The sequence below is a fragment of the Penaeus vannamei genome, chromosome 12 (genome assembly GCF_042767895.1).
Source record: "Penaeus vannamei isolate JL-2024 chromosome 12, ASM4276789v1, whole genome shotgun sequence".
In the NCBI taxonomy this organism is placed as follows: Eukaryota; Metazoa; Arthropoda; class Malacostraca; order Decapoda; family Penaeidae; genus Penaeus; species Penaeus vannamei.
The window spans coordinates 16,267,968-16,273,527 of record NC_091560.1 but is presented as its reverse complement, the minus strand read 5'-3'; the positions used below and the strand labels follow the sequence as shown (position 1 = coordinate 16,273,527).

Genomic DNA, 5,560 nt, shown 5'->3' with positions numbered 1-5,560 from the left:
TTTCAAACTCTTGTCTATCTACACTACCTATCAAGGCCAAACAAGATCAACATTGTCGACATTAGGTTTTGGTAGTAGTCATATATTCTAAAAAGCACAAAAGTAATTCTATTATTTTCATTTTCTTCCTTTTTTGTAATAAATTGATTTATCATAATTTATATTTACAAGCAAACCATCCCCAGATCCACTTCACCCAGACTTTATGCCAAGTGCCTTCAAGCACTGTCCATTAAATGAAAACAAAGCAGGTATACAGCTGCCTGTTGCCTTTGTCTGAGATGTCGAATGGTCCAGCAGAAGAAACAACTGAAGAGGGCTCATCTCTTGAGATCAAATTATTGAGGAGAGAGAAAAATGCGTAGTGCGCTTTTTGGCCTATACGTGACTTCATTGTCTCCTTTGTATAAACACCTAGTAAATGAGAAGAAAAGTGATGTTAGGAAATGGCACTGATTTCACAGAAAAATACACTATATAACTAAACGTCATACATTACTGTAGCAAATTATGTTATTATAAAATTATCATCTGCTTTATTGCCAGAATAGTCGTAGATGTCAGAATAGATTTCGGTATGAGTACTCTTTTAGCTACACAGCTTCTAGTTTTGCTTCATATCACCTTTTCGCTTCGTTTTTTGAAGAATCAAAGAATTCATGCTGCCCTCTTAAATCTTTTCAAGGTATCATGATGAGTATTGCGTGGGAATGTGAATTTAACCTTTTAGAAAAGTCTGGCTATAACGTCCGCAAAATATTGATAAAACCCGTTTTGAGCACCTTTTCGAAAAACCAGGCCTAAAAGACAAAGAGCGAGTAAGACTTTCACAAGTTCAGGAGAATTTAATCCTACGACTATGAACCAGTCTTGTTATAAGCAGTATTGAGTACTTACTTGTACCCTTTCAGAGATTTTAAGGCCTTTAATTCTTTTTATGTGTACACACCATGTGTTTGTATAAAGGTCGGGCAACCAAACAATTAGTATGGCCCAGCAAATACAGATAGCTGTATTCTGATTTTTCTTATGTTGAATACTAAATTCCATTATCCTGTTTTATTTTAAAACAAGAAATATACTTGAAAGCTTCGAGTGATTTGTAGGCTTTCAATTCCTCTTCTGTGTAACTACCCGACGTGTGTATAGACCGATTCGGTAACGCATAGCAACCGCCCCTAGCAACGAGCACTTGATGAAAACAAATCCTCGTTCGTTCGAAAAATCACTGCACTTTGCTTACAAAGTCGCTGAATTTTTCTGAGAATCTCATTTCTTTACGTGAAAATATCGAGGAGTTTTGTTGCCGTTGGTTGTTCGAACCACAGCAGGATGGGAAAGAAAGGTTTAACTTTTCATATATTTCCATATCGCGAAAAGAAACCTGAATAATGGAAGTGATGGGTAGGCCTCCAAGCCATGAAACGCATGAACGCTGATGGGAGTGCTTGGGCGCCTGGTGGAAAATGTTTACATCTGCTCAGAACCATTTTATTGATCTATATATTAATATAATACACCTTTTCAAATTCCAGAGACAGATAATTACTTTCAAACTCTTGTCTATCTACACTACCTATCAAGGCCAAACAAGATCAACATTGTCGACATTAGGTTTTGGTAGTAGTCATATATTCTAAAAAGCACAAAAGTAATTCTATTATTTTCATTTTCTTCCTTTTTTGTAATAAATTGATTTATCATAATTTATATTTACAAGCAAACCATCCCCAGATCCACTTCACCCAGACTTTATGCCAAGTGCCTTCAAGCACTGTCCATTAAATGAAAACAAAGCAGGTATACAGCTGCCTGTTGCCTTTGTCTGAGATGTCGAATGGTCCAGCAGAAGAAACAACTGAAGAGGGCTCATCTCTTGAGATCAAATTATTGAGGAGAGAGAAAAATGCGTAGTGCGCTTTTTGGCCTATACGTGACTTCATTGTCTCCTTTGTATAAACACCTAGTAAATGAGAAGAAAAGTGATGTTAGGAAATGGCACTGATTTCACAGAAAAATACACTATATAACTAAACGTCATACATTACTGTAGCAAATTATGTTATTATAAAATTATCATCTGCTTTATTGCCAGAATAGTCGTAGATGTCAGAATAGATTTCGGTATGAGTACTCTTTTAGCTACACAGCTTCTAGTTTTGCTTCATATCACCTTTTCGCTTCGTTTTTTGAAGAATCAAAGAATTCATGCTGCTTTTTCCATAACGTTGATAGCGAGGTATCTGCGAGCGACGGGTTTGTTTTCACCAAGTGGAATGGCGACTCCGACACGTGACGTCACACCGAATCGGTCTATTAGGTAATGAATATCACCAAAACTAACATCGGGCCATCTACTGGGGCTTTCAAACCAGCCATCAGAGAGAGAGAAAGGATCTGGTAAATTTTCTGTACCTTTAGAATACTTCAGTTTTTCATCATAATGTTTTTTAGCAACTAAATCCCGAGAATTGTAGTAGGTTGACATCGTTCTCACAGCTGATTCAGCAGCCATTGTTGATCTTTTGCCCACCAGTGTTGGGCGCGTGCGCGAAAAAGCGTTTTGTTTTTGTTTTGATGACCGTCCCTTTAGCACTGTAGGAAACTATGTAAAAGGAGGGGTGAAGGATGATAGTTGCTATTCGTCAACTATCAGAGTGATCATGAAAGGATAAAGATGGGTAAAGAAGTTGCTGTGTTAATGGGCTATTTTGGGATTAGGTAAGGGAATTACATAAGTGATTCACGTGTATATCCAGGAGGGAGTGGAAATGATAGAGCGGATGGAGGGAGGGAGAATGTACGTATAGTTGGAGTTGAGTGGAGTGGGTTGTGTTGGGAGGGAGTAGGAGGAAGTGGTGTAGGGGGGAATATGAGTAGGAGGAGGATGGGTGTCGGGATGATGAATATTGGCAGTAGTTGGTGTTGAGGGGGATGGGTTGTGTTGGGAGGGAGTAGGAGGAAGGGGTGTAGGGGGAATATGAGTAGGAGGATTGATATCGATAGTCACTTCGAGTGTGGAGGGAGCATGAGTTGTGGAACTTTGTGACAAGCATATAGTTTTGGATATCTTCCCATCATAGTTTCTGCAGTGGAGTTGGTTGGAGAGTTTTGTGAGACAAAGGTTTTCTTATGAGGGGGGGAAGAGGAGACTGGTGTCTGAGGAATAAAGGCAAAGGTAGGTGGAGGTGTGTGTGCAGTTGGTGAAGAAGGGTTAGTTAGAACATTTAGTCTGTCTGCTGCGGGTAGTGCGGGGAGGGAGAGGGGGCGGTGTTGGGGCTGTAGTTGAGAATGGAGCTCCAGTTGAGATTGGGGAGTCTGGATTTAGAGTGGCAACAGAATTTGAATTGGGGAGGTAGAATGTAGAAGTGGAAGTGGGGAAGTAAGTAGGTATAGGGGAAGGTGTAGGAACATCTTGAGGTGGAGGGGGAGGTGCAGAGAGAGCGACATTACTGAGAAACCTTGTCGGCGTGCTTCTTATCTGACTTCACGTAGAGTGAGACCATCTTTGTATCTGAGAGTTGTTGCCTCAGACTCGAACTTGGAAGTGGGACAGCCTCTATATAATACAATATTGGGGTCGCTGCAGTTAGCACACGTCCGTGTTTGTACAGGGCAGTTTGATCTGTTATGACCAGGTTGGGCACATAGGGGGAATCGGTCTGTGGAGCGGCAGTGTTTGGCAGGATGTCCAAATCACCAACAGTTTTGACACTGACGGGGAGGAGGTTGGTATAGTTGAACAGGGAGGGATTGTCTACCAATGTAAACACGAACGGGAAGGTCATGTGTACGGAAAGTAATTTTGGCAATCTTTGGTATCGACTGGGCAGTTTGCTAGGGAGATAGAGACAGTTCCGGTACAAGTATTGAGAGTTGGGTGAGGTTCTGCAAGGATGGGGTTGCCAGAGAGATCAGTTAATTTTTATAATGCTATAGCTTCAGTTTCAGACGGGAGTGATCGCGTCGGTTACGGAAGGGGACTCTGTCTACACGTCTTTGGAGACGTTGTTGAAAGAGAAGAGTGTTGCCTGAGCAAGAAGCTGTAGGGGGGGGGGGGGTGACAAAAAATCGGTCCCATTTAGCTGGGCTAAATAGAGTAGTTAAGATATTTGTAGGGTTGGTGGTGGTAGAAGGACGGGGGCGTGTGGAAGAGCGAGTAGTATTACGGAGAGATGGAGAATAAGGCTGTAAGGTAGTAATAAGGGAGGGGGCGGTGTTTGATGAAGAAGGTTGTGGGGGTAGAGGTGATGAAGTTGAGAAAGTTGGGAGAGTAGGAATGTCTTCTGGAGATTGAGTCTCGGTTTGGGTGGGTAAGGCACTAGTAGGCATTGAGGAGTGGGTAGTAGTTTCAGTGTTCAGAGTCGTGGTCAAAGGATAGCCTGGGGTCGGGGAGCCGGTAGAGTCTGAATTGGTGGGGCTATTTGATGAAGGGGCAAGCCTCATTGCCTCTAATATGGGTACTACTTCATTACTGGCCACAGGAAGCCTTTATTATGTAGGGGAAATAAACAGTCCACCCCTCAGTGCCTCTTGAGGGGATTGGGGCTTGACAATTAAATCAGGGGAATACCGAGCCCATGGTTCCCGAAGGCCGTTCAGGACTGGCACAAGGCCAGCCTTTCATCCTTTCAGCACGGCTCTTACACCTTACGAAGTAGATAGTAGAAGGGGTTGGAGAAGGGACAGAAGTAGAAAGCTGTAGGGAAAAAAGGCTATGCAAAATTAGTTGAGTCGAGGGCTGAAGCCCTAGGCAGGGGAGATCCCTGCATTGGGTCTGTCTCCGTCTCCTAAGCCCCCTCACGACAATAACGGGAAAGGGATTGGGGGGTTAACAAGATATGTATTAATAAAAAATATCATTACTTACAATGAAACATATATTTTGTGACTTTATAGGATAGAATTGGCCAACACAGCACATTTTATCACAGACTATCAACAGGTTTTATCAGTTCAAATCTCACTACAATTTGCTGTTTATTGCTATGCTGACCAAACATGCAACAATGCCTAATCAACTTTTCAGAATTCCACGGGAATCCTACATACGTTTTCAATCCCCATCATCATGTTAAAGAAAATATGATTATCTTACAGATAAACAGAAGCGATTATCCTTTATTCACATTTCCTTTTTTTTTGGAATAATTGGTACCTTATGTTTCAACTCTTACAGTAATGACAAACAAATTAGTATTAAAAGTGTTAATAAGTTATGGTTTCAATTTTTGGCCAATCATAAATCAATAACTTCCTTCACTGGCTAACCTGAAACAGCTCCACTTAAGGAGAAATATATTGTATGCAACGCACAGTATATCCTGTGTAAAAACAACCATTTCAATCTTCCAGTCTATTTACAGAGTAATATTTGATCCTGGTACAAAATTATACAATTATTTGAAGGTTACCACTAAACAAGAAATATACATACATACAAGCATACATACATTCGTACATTCATGCATATATACATATTATATAATCATATAACACTTTTGTCCCTTAAACGTGTACAAAGCCTCCCAACAAAAGATAGTAATACTGGCTAAATCAC

At 40.9% G+C, this 5,560-nt stretch overlaps 1 protein-coding gene across 1 annotated transcript in view; it reads right to left on the bottom strand.

Annotated features, from left to right (window-relative positions):
* Window positions 1-4,862: 4,862 nt before the first annotated feature.
* CCDC53 (Coiled-coil domain containing 53) overlaps window positions 4,863-5,560 on the bottom strand; it is a gene marked incomplete in the record, with an annotated part of 35,469 nt that continues 34,771 nt past the window's right edge. Inside the window, 1 exon segment of the mRNA XM_070128016.1 lies at window positions 4,863-5,560.